Raw genomic sequence first — 15,719 nt, 5'->3', positions numbered from 1 at the left:
GCTCGAGTTTGGGCCGGGGCTGGTTCGGTCTGGCCCCACGTACGGTACTGAGGGCACGAGAACGCTAGTCCGCTCAGCGCTGGTCCTGCAGCGCATTCCGTGCTGTCCATCCGTCGGCCCGCTGATCCCGACTGGCGTTGCTGTAGTTCACTTCGCAAAGCCGGAGGGTCCCCAGCAGCTCCAGAACACCTCCGTTCCTACACCAGGGACGGCTGACCTGCTGCTCTTGCCACAGAATCACAGAGTATGCGGAGTTGGGAGGGATCCATTAGGATGATCGAGTCCAGCTCCTGGCCCTGCACAGCAACATCACAAAGAATGCCATCCTGTGCCTGAGAGCACTGTACAAGCTCTGTTCTTGAACTCTGTAAGGCTTGGTGCTGTGACACCTCCTGGGGAGCCAGTTCAACCTGCTCAACCACTCTCTCTCTGGGTGAAGAAACTTTTCCTGACATCCAACCTAAAGCTCCCCTGACACAGCTTCAGGCTGTTTTCTCAAATCCTGTCACTGGTTAAGAGAGTGAAGAGATTACTGCCTGCCCTGCTGCTTCCCCTCATGAGGATGTGGAAGATCACACTGAGGTCTCCTCCAGGCTGAACAGACCAAGTGACCTCAGCCACCCCTCATACAAGTTCCCCTCAAGGTCCTTCACAATCCTCGTGGTCCTCCTTTGGACACTCTCTAATGGCCTCATGTCTTTTTTTATATCGTGGCACCCCAAACTGCCCCCAGCACTCGAGGTGAGGCCGCCCCAGTGCAGAGCAGAGCAGGACAATCCCCTCCCTTGCCCAGCTGGCAATGCTGTGCCTGATGCCCACCGGGACACAGTTGCCCTCCTGGCTGCCAGGGCACTGCTGACTCACATTCAACTTTTCATCAACCAGGACTCCCAGGTCCCTGTGCACAGCGCTGCTCTCCAGCCTCTCATTCCCCAGTTTGTCTGTACATCCAGGGTTGCCCCATCCCAGATGCAGAATCTGACCTTTCACTTGTTGAACTTTCTACTACTGATGATTGCCCATCTCTCTAATTTGTTGAGGTCTCTGCAGGGCTTCTCTGACCTCAAGGGAGTTGACAATGCCTCCCAGTTTACTATCATCAGCAAACTTAGTTAGCATTCCTTTGAGTCCCGCATCCAGGTCACTAGCAAAGATGTTGAAGAGCACTGGGCCAAGGACGGAGCCCAGCAGCCCAGTGTCCAGCCCCACTAGTGACTGGACACCATTCTGATGTCACTCCATTCCCTATAATCCTGTGGGACTGACGTGTAAGCCAGTTGCTCACCATCGCATAACACGGTTATCCAGCTGTGCGCTGGACATTTTGTCCAGAAGTATACTGTGACAGACTGTATCAAAAGCTTTGCTGAAGTCCAAAAGGGTTACATCTACAGGCTTTCCTGGATCAACTAGGTGGGTTACCCCGTTGTGGAAGGAAATCCTGTTAGACAAGCAGGACTTCTCCCTCATGGTGCTGAAGGATTTAATTCACAAAACACACAGAATCACACTCTTGGATCTCAGTCTTGCAGGAAGGGTGACAGAGCCAAGCAGAGGGTGCAATTTTGGAGCTTTTACCCAGGGAATGTAAGGATGGTGCTTTGTCACCACCATGCTACTGTGGGGACCTCTCCACTACAGCTTGACAATATGCAGGCATCACCTTAAAAGAAAGGCAGAGTGTTTCTAGGTCTTCCAGACAACTGTCTTGGGAGCACAGGAAGTATCTCCATTCTACTGGAGGTGACCTAGACAGTCAGGGCTCTGTGACGAGAGACTGATGGAATGAGGCTTCAGCCTAGAGAAGAAACAGCTTCAGGGGGACCCAGCAGCGGCCCACCAGCACTTACAGCAGTGCTACCATGAAAACAGGCTGGTCACAGTGCTCCACAAGAAGGAAAAAAAACAGTGGCATGACTGAAAACATGACCTAAGACATGACATACAGAGAAATTTGCTTGCTGATGACAACAGCCAAGCAGTGCAGCAGATTGTCCAGGGAGGTTCTGTAGTCTCCATCCTTTGGAGCATTTAAACGCCGACCCATAAAAGCCCCAGGCAGCCTGACCTGACCTCAGAGCTGCCCCTTCTGTAAGCAGCAGGCTGTAATAAGGACCTCTGGTGGTCCCTTCCCACCTGAAGGTCTCACTAAGTCTACACTGAGTCAGCCACATGCTGCCAGGCAGTGCTGCTGAAGGCAGGGACTGCATCCCATCAGGAAAATGGGACAGCTGCAACTTAACAAAACAAAATAATTAGATATGTCTGCAGAAAGAGAGTCTGAAAATCTCTGAACTAGAATAATAAGGTTAGTATTTGACCTAATTGACATGAAAAATTAATCTTGAGAGCTTTGGGGAGGATTTGATTTTTACAGAAAGCTTGAGCAGAACAGAGGGTCTTGACCCTGTATCATGGGTGGTTACTTCAACTGAAGAACAGTCAGTCTTGCTGTTTAGGATAGAAAATTTGTGGCTTGAAGCCCACATACTTGAAACAATTCTGACCTCAACCCTCTGAAAAGGAAAGAGTAAATATTGAGCGCAATAGGAACCCCTATGCAAAGTACCTGTTTTGTTTCAGTACCTGTGAGTCCCTGAAGAGACTAATTCATAATCAGCACATACATAGTGTTGGAGTTATCAAAGGTGATGTGCTTAAGCTATGAACATTACTAGTAGTCAGAAAAAGATGAGGCAGGGCTGGAGCTGAAGTAGGTATCCCTTTTACTGGAAGAAAATAAGAGTTTTGGGAATACAAGAGAAAGCAAGGAAGAGGATATGCTGTGACTTACATACACAAAGTACAGTCCAACAGGACCTTTGAACACAGTAGTGTGGTGAGTACTCATGGGGATATGAGGCAGCAGCATTCAGACTAAAAGCAGACCTTTTGGCCAAAATTGGACAGTAAAAATGCTGAAATTACAAGTTCTCCAAATATAGGAAATCCCCCTCCAGGTGCAGTGTGCCCAGCTTTGTGTACAAGCTCTTCTCCTGCCTCCTGGTCATGCAGATGCATGACCCCATACTCTTCTTTCAGAGGGCCCATGCCTTGCTCTATGATTACAGTGCTACCTTCTGCTCTGACCATTCTACATACAGCCTCAGACCTTGCTTATTTATTTCCTACCCTTCACTGCATACAAGGGTGACACTGTGAGAGCTTCTGCGCTTCCCTCTCCATGGCACCCATCTTCCTCCCACATTAAATAACATATTTTTGCAGCAGTGATGGCACTAGGCATGTTACCCTGCTGCGGCAGGAGAACTAACAGGCTTGGGCTGAAGCTATTAAAGTGTCCAGCAAATATCAAGTGCTAGATTGTTGTCAAGAGTTCTTAGCATTACACAGCATCTCACGTGGTCAAAGTGTAATTTGCATTAATTTCAACTGCAGCTCTAAGAGCAGCAGAGCAACCCTAAATGAAAACAATACATACACTGTTTTAGCATTTGATGTTGGATATTAAGAAATGGGGGAAAGTTTAACATCAAATTAAGAAAAGCCCACCCACCCATTACCCAAAGCCCAGCTGCTGCAGGAGAGCTCAGCCATCTGCTGAGCTATTTCCCAGTGCCCCTTGCAGAGTGCAAAACAAGTGGCCACCATCTGCCAACAGTTTGGTTCAACCAATGTGCCCACCTTGGGAGCAATCTCTAGCAAACTCTTAGTAGGCTGCAGTGTTTAGGGGTCACATAATTTTAGACTTGGCAGACTGCAGAGGCACCTCTAGGCTGGTGTTCAGCTTTATTAACTGTCTAAACAGCCAAGCAGACCTGTTGGGGCTCACAGTGTCTCTTCACACCATTAGGCATTGTTCAAGCTTCTTCCAGCTACTAAGACTAGCTGCAGCTGCTAGGACTGGTTGCCTCTTTTATTTTCACCTAAGCAGGGGCTTGATGCTGGCTTGATCTCCTTAAACATTAACTCCACATCCAGCAGTCTATGGTATTATTGTTTATACAATCCCTTGCCTTGCCTGTTATTTAATGACAACCTCTGGGAGGAAAAAAACACCCTAAATCTCCCTGCACTACTCTGACTTTGGTAAGGATCCTTTGGCAACAAGTTCATAAAGAGAGCAGCAAACCACACAATAAGGTCAAGATTGGACATGCAATTTCTGTTCTGTTACTTCCTTTGTATTTCAGTTTGGAAGAGCATTCTCTTTAAACATGAGATTTCTAAATAAAACAACAAAAAGTATCACAGTGAATCCCAGCTGTGCTCCTATGGTTATGGAATTAATACAAGGACTGGTAGCACCAGGACATTGTCACCTACAGGAAGGAGATGGTTGGGCAAGGTGTGACTGTCTTCCACAGGGCTGTTGGAGCTGCTTGCTCAAAGCAGCTAGACGATCCAGAGATTTGTTATCTCTGAGGTTTTGGAGGATTTTTTTCTGGTTTTAAATCAAGAAGACAACAAAATAATATCCATCATCATCTGCCTTCCTGCCCCTTCCTTACAGTTTCCCCCCTCTTTACTCTTCTGATCCTTTTCCCTGTTCTCAGCACTGAGCCTGGCCAGCTCTCTCCCAGGCTTCCAGTGTGCCAGGCTCAGCCGCCCATTCTGCCAGAGCTCAGGTCCTGCTGCCTCATATCAAATGGCTTTTGGCATCTCTAAGTAGAACAGGCTTTATTAAGACAGAAAAGGGAATGACTGCTTCGTAAAACTACTTGAATTGCTAAAATAAGGAATACATTTTTGTACACTCCACACTGTTGCTTATTTAACCTGCAGTGTGTTTACAAAGTAGTCTGTTTCTGGAAGGACAGTACTTGAAGGCTTAAATCAAGGGAGAGTGGATTGTTCTTTGGTGATTCCTGACCTGTTCCTTCAGACATTTGTAACACAAAAATGGCTCCTCTAACACGTGAAAACGTTTTAATCTCTTTAACAAAGCAGCAATATAATTTATTAATACAATTTATATTTAAAACACTGTAATTTTATTCTTATTGCTGAAGTTGGTTGTAGCTGCTCCTTTGTCAGACTCGTTGATATTTCTGGCCAGGGCTTTAACAGCTTGGGTCTCTACTGAGGGGCTCTAGCATTATAGATGTGCTATTATTAAAGTTGCAACATTAGCACATGTAGAGGTAGCCATTTATCTCCAGTTTTGATAGGAGGCTCCCAAATTCAGGGCCAATGTGGATGGTCAGGCCCTCAGGGCTGTCTGGGTATGAACACCTTGGAACACCTTGGGATAGTGGGTTTTACTGGATAGTTGGACAGAAATTTCCTGGTTTTCTGCTGTGGGAGGATCAGAACTATCCCAAATAACACCACAAAACCCTGAGCTTTTAAAACCCCAGAGACCAGGTAAGTCAAGAACTATGTTATCAAACTCTAGGAGACCCAAGGCTGAAAGAGACAAACATGTGTCCAAGCTGTTTATCTGGAATGAACACTGAACTATTTCCTTGGCAATGATAGACTGACAAAGCTTCAACTCGAATGCCCAATTTTCAAGACACTTCCTTGCAGCCGGGTTAATGCAGGTTGGGCTGATTATTCATGAAGCCTGAGCCTCTCTGCAGATAATTTACAACTCCTGTCTCCTCCATGCCTTACTGGCTACCTGAGGTAATTCGCCAGGTGCAGTGAATAGTTTATGCAGGTCAGAATTGTATGAGCAGCCGGAGCTCAGAAACTAGAAGGATTTATGCGGCTGATTGCCTGTCAATAGGCTTAGATGGAGAAATCCAGAGAAGGAAAGCTATGGGAAGAAGTACATATATATATATTCTCAAGTTCTTTCATCATCATATCATAAAATGCTGTCTCGTCTCGTTGCAAAAGTGGGGTCAGGGAGGATTCTTTTTGATAGATTTCTTAGAGGAAAATAAAGCACAAAAGCGGCAAATATTTACCGATAAAGAAAAATAAGTGTTCTTATCGAAGCGGGATAGAAAAGGGTGCAGAGAGGGAAAAAGAGAGAGAAACAGAAGACAAGGACAGGTCGTTACCGCTGTTCCCCGGGGCGCTCCGTCGGCGTCAGCTCGGCTGATGGAGCGCGTGTGCCGCAAACTGCGATGACTCTTCGCGGCTTCCGCGGCGGCTCGGTGCGATTTCCACAGAGCAGCAGGCTGTGTGTCTCTTCCATCGGCGAAGAACGGGTTGCCGTGGCTGCGGGTGATCTCGTGGAGCAGCTGCAGGTTGTCGGGGCGTAGGCAGGGTGCAGGCGGTGTCTGCTCCGTCGGGAAACATCGGAGCAGTAGGCTGCCGCGGCGTCCAGCTGCCTCGGGGAAGCGGCGAAGCACGGCGGGCAGACAGACGCGGCAGCCAGGGAAGAAGCAGGACTGCGGGGAGAAAAAGGCCTGCGGGGGGCGGAACGCCCATAAACCTCCAAGAAACCTAAGGAAAAACGGCACTTATCGTGTCACAATTAGCTGCTTTTATGTGCTAAGGCTTCTGCCATAGCCCACCTTCCCGGGTATTTTTTCCTAGGTATCGGGGGATCTGCCCCACCGGCAAGGCAGCGTCGCTTGCAGTCCACTCAGGGGAAGCTTTCTCAGCCCTGGTTGGCTGTCAGGCGAAGTCTCCCCGGGACACGGCTCACAGCACGGGTACAGCCCCTACAGCATGTTTTAACCTCATGTATAACGTATGTTGATGCATAAATAAAAATCGAATTGGTCCCTCTCAGATGCACAAGCTGCTTTTAAGGCTTGTGCTATATAGATGAATATACTGCAGGGCAGAGACTGTGTGCCTCTTAACTGCTTATAGAGTCACACATTCATCAGTATGGGCAGACTTCCCTTTGCAATTGAGTGCTCTGTTAAGACATGACTGTGTTTAAATTGAGAGGGAAGATGTATGTTAATGCCTTCACAAACAATTCCATGGGTGAAGTCTTTGAAAAGGGTCTTAATGTCTTTACTAACTTTGGGCACCAGATTTGTTGTAGAGCCCAGAGAGTTTGGCTCCTGAAACAGACAAGTGAGTCTGCACAAGCCTGAGTTTCTAACTTTGGGGTAAGATTACAAGTTCAATGGGGAATATGTGGTAGGTGGTTTGAGAAGCCTGTACCTTCCTAGTACCTCAGCCAATGCGGAAAGGAAGAGGGCACCATGCGGCTGGGAGTTTAGGATAAAAGGAGGCTGTGACCTCCAAAACCTCGACAGAGAAAGCCTCGGAGATGTGTGCCCCAGTGGGCTCTCTCCCTTTATTTAAATTAACTTGCAGGATTCCTCTGTCTCCTGTGTAGACACTGGCTTTTCATAATGTGATTTTCCATACAAAGTGACACTCCTGAGCAGATGGCATTCAGTTCCTAGTACCAACAGTATGCATCTTTTCTCTACAGCTTCTTGCTGCCTGCATCAAATAATAAATACTGTTGGTTGGCTGCTGATGGTATCAGACTTTTTCTCTTCTGTATTTTAGTTCTGTCTTTCCTCAGAGATAGTGGAGGAATAAAAGAGATGGATCCCACATTGCTACAAAAACCTGAGCTACTTTTGAGATTCTTCTTTCTTTGATGGTTTTTTTTCCCAGCAAAAAGTGCCTGCATCTTGCTATATCCCAGTCATTTGCCTGCCTGTGACAAAACCTTTAAACTGAGTATTGGAAACACACAAAAGTATTCACATTAAGTAATGGAGTTGTCTTAGGTTGCAAATGCAAGATGTGGCTGGGGTGTGTATTCTATTGCCATCTGTCAAAACCAGGTGGGGCAGTTTGCTTTATCTCTTCCACCCATCCTCCATCAGGGAAATATCTTCTGTTAATGAGCCATTGAGTCTCACTGCATGACTGATAAAATTACATCATCCCGTTTTGAAATGCTCCACGCAGGGGGAGTAGCCAAGCATTTCTCCCTGTATATCATCTGATATTTGGAACATCAGAGTCAGCCTTTTCCCACTGGATTCCCAGAGGATCAGCTTTCTTTTCCACTAGATTCTCTTCTGTTAATGAGCCATTGAGTCTCACTGCATGACTGATAAAATTACATCATCCCGTTTTGAAATGCTCCACGCAGGGGGAGTAGCCAAGCATTTCTCCCTGTATATCATCTGATATTTGGAACATCAGAGTCAGCCTTTTCCCACTGGATTCCCAGAGGATCAGCTTTCTTTTCCACTGGATTCCCAAAGGAAGACCAGGCCCATCTGCACCACCACTGGATCTTCAGAGGAAAACTACACCCTTCTCCAGGATCACTGCTTCAACAGAACCACATCTGTCACTGCAGGAGGACTGCAGCCACTATTTAATTGGATTGCTACCAACACCCTGACCAAATTTCTAACTCTGTCAGTGTTGTTTTGTATTACTGCATTTTTATTTTTATTTTTTTCCTAATAAAGAACTGTTATTCCTACTACCATATCTTTGCCATAGAACCCCTTAATTTTCAAAATTTATAATAATTTGGAGGGAGGGAGTTTACATTTTCCATTTCAAGAGAGGCTCCTGCCTCCCTTAGCAGACACCTGTCTTTTCAAACCAAGACAGGAGCAAACTGTAAGAAAAGTTTTCCGTGCAAAGCAGAGTTTGAACTTTTAGTCCATAAATTCTCATGGCTGATCAGTGGAGAAAGTCTTGTGTAACACATAAGGCTTGCTTGGTGTGTGCATTTCTTACTGACCTCTTCTGTAACATTTGAAATTGCCTGCCATGCCTGAGATTGAAGAAGTTTATCATATTTCCCAACCTTTTGCATATACACATTACCTAGAAGCTATTCTGTTTTCTAAATCAAATTCCATCCTAATCTAATCGCTAAAGAGGCTCTGCCGCTTCTGGATGAACTCCACAATCCCCAGCATGTTGTCAGTAATGACATCTGAGCTACACTCTGTTCTCTTGCTTACTCTGGGAAGCTTGTAGTACTCTTTTCACAGGCCACAAGACTTAAGACTAGATGGGAGTAAAATTAGAAATCAGGTAGATGGAAGCATAGCAACTCTGGTGGAGACTTCTCTCTCCATTACAGGGAAAGGATGTGTCTTTCTGTCTTCACAGCATCACTTTACTAAGTTCACTGGTGGTTCTATGCATCTGATTTACAGCAAATTGTATCATGTCTAGACTTCTGAGAAAGGTAAAGCAAAAGCCAGTGGGGTAGCGCCTGAAATTCAAGTAACAACTAGTTTGAATCCAGTTTTCTCATCTGCCAAATAATTAGTGGCTGGCTCAACATAGTGGTTTCTCATGTAATTCTCTAAGTAGGGGTTTGATATTTGGTATTTTCTCTCTCAAAATAACATTATATTAGTCTTCCAGTGATGTGCCATTATCAGGCCTGAACAGTCTTGCAGCTTTTGTCTTTGCAAGCCTCTGGACAGTAATGCAGTGAAAGCTGGCTGGAGTCCTTCAGATCACTGCCGGTCCCATTTGTGGCTGGAGAGGTTAAGGATTAGAAAGATGGTTGTGTTACTGTGCACATCACTGAGTTTAATATCAGGCATCTGCAAAGACATTGGGTAGCATATCAGTGTGTGAGTTTGCCCTCTATTACCTTAAGGGTCCCCTGAGATTTCTTATTTTTAAAAAATAGCAGAGAAATAAATTTATGGAAATATTATACCAATCCAGGTCAGTGTCTGGCACTTAAGAAATAATCATGCACATTCCACAGCCTTGGCTTAGAGCTCATATGGCAGACACACATGTAAAGTACTTGACAGTCAGAATTCTTACTTCATTTCCCTCTCTGGGGCCTTCTTCCTGGTAGGAAAAAATCACACAAAAGTTTTAAAACCTCCTTTCTACTGTCTTATTTAAGCTGTCTTATTTCCCTCACCTCTCGTCTATTTGGCAGTGACTGCAGACACATAAATTTATCCTTCATTCTCCTTCAGTTCCACAGCCATGACTGAGGATCGAGAGAGAGTGTGTGTGTGTGCGTGTGTACGTGTGTGTGTCAGAGAACATGCCTGCTGATGGGATGGAGCCACTGACCTGCACTTCTGGGGTGCTACAATACCAAGGATACATCTTTCAGAGGCAAACTTACCTACCCCTAATTCAACTCATCATGAGCCATTTTAAAAGCAGAGGGCTAAAAGAAGATGAATAAGGCACATACCTTATTTTTATTCCCAGCTTCCGCTTTGTGTATGACCCTTTTTCTGCACAGCACCTGCCTGTTGCTCAGTCAAGGCCTAAGTTGCTTATAGGGCTGCAGCACAGCTCCACATGCAGTGTGCTACAGTTTAATTCCAGCACTTCAGGGAAGAATTCATGAAGAATTCAGAAGAATCCCCTGGTAAAAGAAAAAGGCCAAAGAGACTCTTGGACCTTGCAGTTTGTTTGTTTGTTTCTACAATGCCCTTGCCAATATTTATTTGACCATCTAAAAGTGAAGATTAATTTTCAGCACTGACTGAAGAATTTCAAAGCTAAAAGTCTGCTAGATGTGTCTGCTAGAAGGATCTCATTTCAGAAGCTGTGATAAATGAGAAGTTTTCCTGTAAAACCTTCGTTAGCATGTGTGTACTGCACAGAGCTGTGTGATTTTTTTATCACCTCATTCATCTATAACCTCCCTTCGCTTCTCAGAGGTTTTGACTCCGATTGTGTAGGCATCTTTGTCAGCCTGAGAGGAAGCCAAGCTGATCCACACAAATAATGCTGGACTTACCTACTGTAAAAAGCATGACTAAATTCAAATTAGAAACTTTGACACTTGTTAACAACAAGACGAGTTCCTGTCTGCTTGCAGTTTTGCAATCTGGTCTCTCTGAGGGATGTGCAGAGTTAATAGTAGCTTTCCATTAAAACATGATTCAGTAACTGGTACCAGTTATAATTTCTGGGAACGATTTGTACTTCTGGAACCAGCCAATGAGAATGGAGGGACAGACCGATGCTTCTTTGAAGGTGCCAGCACATGTGATTGGCTTACAGCCCAAACAAATTCTCTCCTTGCACTGAATGTCCTGCTGTTTCTCAGAAGATATGTCACAATGCAGAGACCATGAGGTTACAGCTGCAGGGAGTTTTTCTCATCCTTGGCCTGTCACTGCATGGACCAGTTTTAAAAATAAACAAGGCAATGCGCAGTTGTTTGAGAGGGCAGTGGAGAAAAAGAGAGAAGAGAGAAAAATAAGATTGCTCCTTCCTGAGGATATATGTGTAATGTATAAAGGCAAACTCAGTCAAGATCTGATGAGGGGGGACAAAATCTTGTCTGACTAGATCATGGTGTGGAAACAATGGCTGTGTATGTGCATAGCCGTGGAGTGGAGTGGGATGTAAGGAATCACATCTGTCAACAGATATTGCAGCAAGGAACAGAATGGTAACCTGATGTCAAACAGGACAAATAACTGGCATAGTTAAAGTGTACATGTGTACAAGCATCTGAATACTACTCTTTTAAGCTCTTATCTCTACCATAGAGGTTTTTAATTATCTGTCTCAGCTGAGAAGCAGAAGGGGATGCTTAGTAGTTGCATCTTCTATTGATATAAGTAATATGCCATGAGTGTGTGCATGAAAGATCCAAAATATCTATTCCTACAGAAAATCAAATTTTCATAAACCTATCATTTTAAGGACAGCTAATGATAGACAAAATTTGTATACTCAGTTGTGCCACTACTTAATTTTAAGTTTCACAGCATCTAAGTGTGCAGTCTTAAACTATTTATCATTACATATTTCCTTCCCTTTTCACTGATCTTCAAAAGGACCAGTCTTTACAGAAGGTAATCTGGCTTGCTAACAAAAGTGAAAGATGGGCAAAGTTCAGTATAGTGCAAAACTCACTCTTAATCACATCCTTTCAATTAATAGATGTACAGGCTATTCAGACCTCAACAGAAAGAAAGTAATTTATTCCAGATATTTGTAGAGTCATGGCTAGCATTTAAAATGGTGCTGCAAGAAGAAACTAAGAATCTCTAAGTTTCCTTTTAATCTTTGGTCTACAAAACCATGTTAAAATGAACAAGAAAGTCTGATGTATACACAGGCACTGCCATATGGGGGTTCTAATTGCAGCTGTGAATCCTCACAGTGCTTGGATGCAGCTGTGTTCACAGAGCCCATGTGAAGAGATAGATTTGTTTGCTCTAGTGATCGCCACACCAATAATGTGGAATTTTCATAGCTTAAACTCTCCATGCTGCTGTTGAAATCAGGCCTCAACAGCACCAATTTATTTGTTGTGCATCATACGGAAGTGGGAACTGCTTTTGCCCTCTCATTGCTCCCACTTTGACGTAGCCAAGGTCTTTGAGCAAACTCTCTCATACCAATACATATTGGGATTTTCCCTGCCAGTTTTTTCCTTCAATATTCCCTCCTTGTTTTGACATTGTCGGGGCTGTCCTAACACTGTGCAAACCCACAGTTAATGTTAGGTCAGCTATGCCCTGCAACAGCAGAAAATTAAAGCCACTGCTGTGAAGAAGCTGTGCACACTACCTGCTGAGATCACTCCTACTTTGTTCCAAATAGTGATGCTTCCAGATGCTTCTACCAGCGTAGCACTACATGTTTTATATGTACACATCTAGTGCTGACAGAAGGGCTGCATTCTGAGCAGTTTGCACAGAGAGGCACGCAAAGAAAAGACATTAAAATAAGACTTCTGCTTAGAGTACCCCAATCTTGTTAGCAAGGACATCCACACATCCACCTGCAGAGAGACAGTGCTCAAAATAACTCAAAATTTGGGTTAACTCTAATTAAAAATGTTGATGGAAAATCCTTTCTTCTTCTGAAATGCCAAGTTGGTCGTATCACTGGACCTGAGGGCAGACAAAATGCTCTATTGATGAAGGATATATTCTAGGCTGTGTTGTAAGAGCCTAAATGAGAAATGCAGGACTCCAGGCAGCTCTTCCAAATGCAGTTTATTACATCCAAGACATTCCAGCAGTCCAGGGTCATGGGTGACAGAGCCTGTGCCTACAGCTGTCAGCTGCAGCAGCAGGCAGGCCTGGAGACCCTTAGCTTAGGTTACAAATGCATTATATACTTTTCTTTGCTGAGCATCTTAATACAGCAGAACCAATCTATACCTTAACTTTTATCTACAGCCTATCACAACTACTATAATTACCATATTCATGTTACCATTCTCCAATCACTAAAAGTTAGTACATTACAGTTTAAGCTAGAAGTTGTTTTTCATTTTTCCTGCAGTGGAAAATTCTGAGACCTTTTTTCTACTTGCAACAGCTGCTGACTTCTTTTCCTGTGCTATCTTTCTGCTTGGTAAAAACATCTTGTTAGAGGTGGGTTTATCCTTTGCTCTAAGTCATAAAAACCCCTTCTATCGAACATACCCTTTGCCCCCTTGGTTATCCAGCAAGACTGGCTCAGCAATTCTTTTCTTCTATATCGAAACTTTCTTCCATCTCTATTCCTTCCTCAGCTTCTACATTCAAAAATCTTTCTGCTAAGCATACATATCTGTGAGACTTTCTTGTCAAACTTTCATCCTTCCCAATACTGTGTGACAGACCCCCTGGAGAGCCAGCTACAAGGCATTTCAGGCAATGCTGTCCATAACATTTTGCCCTGATTCAGGTCTACTTAACTGCCGTTGATGTCTACTTGTGCAGAAGTAAATAACTTCTAGTATTTCTAGAGCCTGAGCTTTACCCTCCTTCAAGCCTGAACAAAGTCTTGAGTTTGACATGCTTCTCACTGACTGGAAAACTATTCTTCTCCCTCTCTCCACACCTCATATGTCCTGTAGATGTGAAGATGTGGGATCCCATTCACATACCTACTTTGAAGATAAATTAATATCTCTAAAGAATTTATCTCCTCAGCCATGTTATTTGAAGTATTGCTAGGATATTAGAAGCTCACAGCTTCTTCTTCTGCAGGTCTACCAAAAGAGCACAGAAAGATGGCAGATGCCCACTGAGGGTGATCCAAACCTCTGTAAGCTTTCACATGTTGCCAGTTTCACCTTTGTCTGCCCCGACCCATTAGTTGACTGCTACCATGAACTCGCCCAAATGCTGCCTTCCCATTCTGAAAGCTTAGGACCAGCCTTAGTAATTCTGCTGGGCCAACACATCAGGGAGAACTAGCAGTGTAACTCATCAAATAATCTGAGTCATTCTCCATGTACATTCTAAAAGGATTATGACCATTGCTTGCACCCACCTTTCCCAAAAGATTGACTTCCATTGCTCAGGGGTGAAGTAATCTGCACAGGTTTATATCATGCTCCTTACTTATGCCCAGCTCAGTTTTAAGGTAGATCTCCTTTCTCCAAAAAGCTCATAAATTTCCTAGCTCTTGTCTTTATTTTTGAAGTTCCAGTGCTAGACAGATGCATGATTACAGGAAAAGGCTATTTAATATACAAAATGCAAGTCAACTGGCTTAATAACCCCTGGAGCAGGGAAAGGGGTTGGCATGGAAGGACCTGTTCTGGGGGGTGGAGGTAAGAGTTCTGTTAGAAAGGCCACTGCACAAATATGGGATATTGCAAACCCTGACCATGCAGGAGGGGTAAGCCTGTGCACACCCTAATGGCCAGCTTGTTCTGGCCATTCTTTCCTCTGAGCATGCTCTGATACAGCCAAGGAACATGTTCTTTGATGCACCTGTCTTGGGCAGAACCTTCTGCTAACAGAAACAAAGAAGGTTGGTGTCACTTCTGGAGCTCCTGATTTCCTTATTCAGGTGCAGAAAGTCAGCTCCTACACATTCACATACTCACTGCCAGTGACCCACAGGGTGGAGGCTGGAGCACAATTCTGGGTGTGGTTTTGCAATCCCACATGGCATTCAGATGGTTTGCTGCTGGGGAAAGGCAGGAGTGAACAGCTATCGGTGCTGGCTACAGGCACAGAGGGGCTGCAGAGGTACAGCACAGATGTTCTGTGCTGCTGGGGGCAGTAAATAAGGGTTGCAGATCTGCATGACCAAGGACCTTATTAAATTATACTAGAACCTACATCCCCCTCAGTAATCAAGGCTCTGCTGGTAGTTTTAATTACAAACTCTCTTTATCATAGGTTAGTAACTAAGCTGTAGGCTCTCAGTCTATGACAGCAGTCTTGTGTCCCTATGGGATTTGTTTTTGAAGATCAGAGATTGCAAATAATGGAAGAAACTATTAAAAAAGATACACTCAGAAGGTCAGTAGACTCATAAAATGAATATCTGACTTGCTTATTTTCAATATTTTTTCACCAACCAGTTACTGTGCATTTCAGTGTTATTAACTGCTTCCCTAATGTCACAATGGTGCAACAGTAAAGTCAGGCTACAGAAAAAAAAACAAAAACCAAACCAGAGCTAGTGGATAAGCTGTCACATGCTACCATTCCTATTTGAAAAGTGTCCACACATTTATGAGGCAGACAGACTTTCAAATACCAAATTAAGGTGACCTGCCTTGCCCCCTGGCCTCACTCTTGTTTCCTGGCTGCTTTGTGCCTTCACTCACACAAGCCCTCACAGGCAGAGGACAGAAGTTGCACACCAGCACATGCAAGTTGTTGTGACCATTTCAGCAACCTGTTTTCCTGAAGTCTTTTGGGGTCACTGCTTTTCCATCCCAGGAGATTAGGCATGGAAGGTCACAAGGCATTTCTGCAGCCATACAGCCACACATACACACACACACAAGTGTACTTCTCTGCAGTAAGGATCAGGACTAAAGTATTTAAGGGCTCAACCTAATAAGCTTTGGAGATTCCCTAAGTTATGGTGTGTCTAAGAGGGTGTTTATTTTTCAACTCCTAGGAAGTGCCACAGTAATTACACGGGGCGGGGGG

The sequence above is a fragment of the Onychostruthus taczanowskii genome, unplaced genomic scaffold (genome assembly GCF_017590055.1).
Source record: "Onychostruthus taczanowskii isolate IOZ18803 unplaced genomic scaffold, ASM1759005v1 scaffold38, whole genome shotgun sequence".
Lineage (NCBI taxonomy): Eukaryota > Metazoa > Chordata > Aves > Passeriformes > Passeridae > Onychostruthus > Onychostruthus taczanowskii.
The sequence above is the reverse complement of the archived record's forward strand: the minus strand, read 5'-3'. Positions refer to the sequence as shown.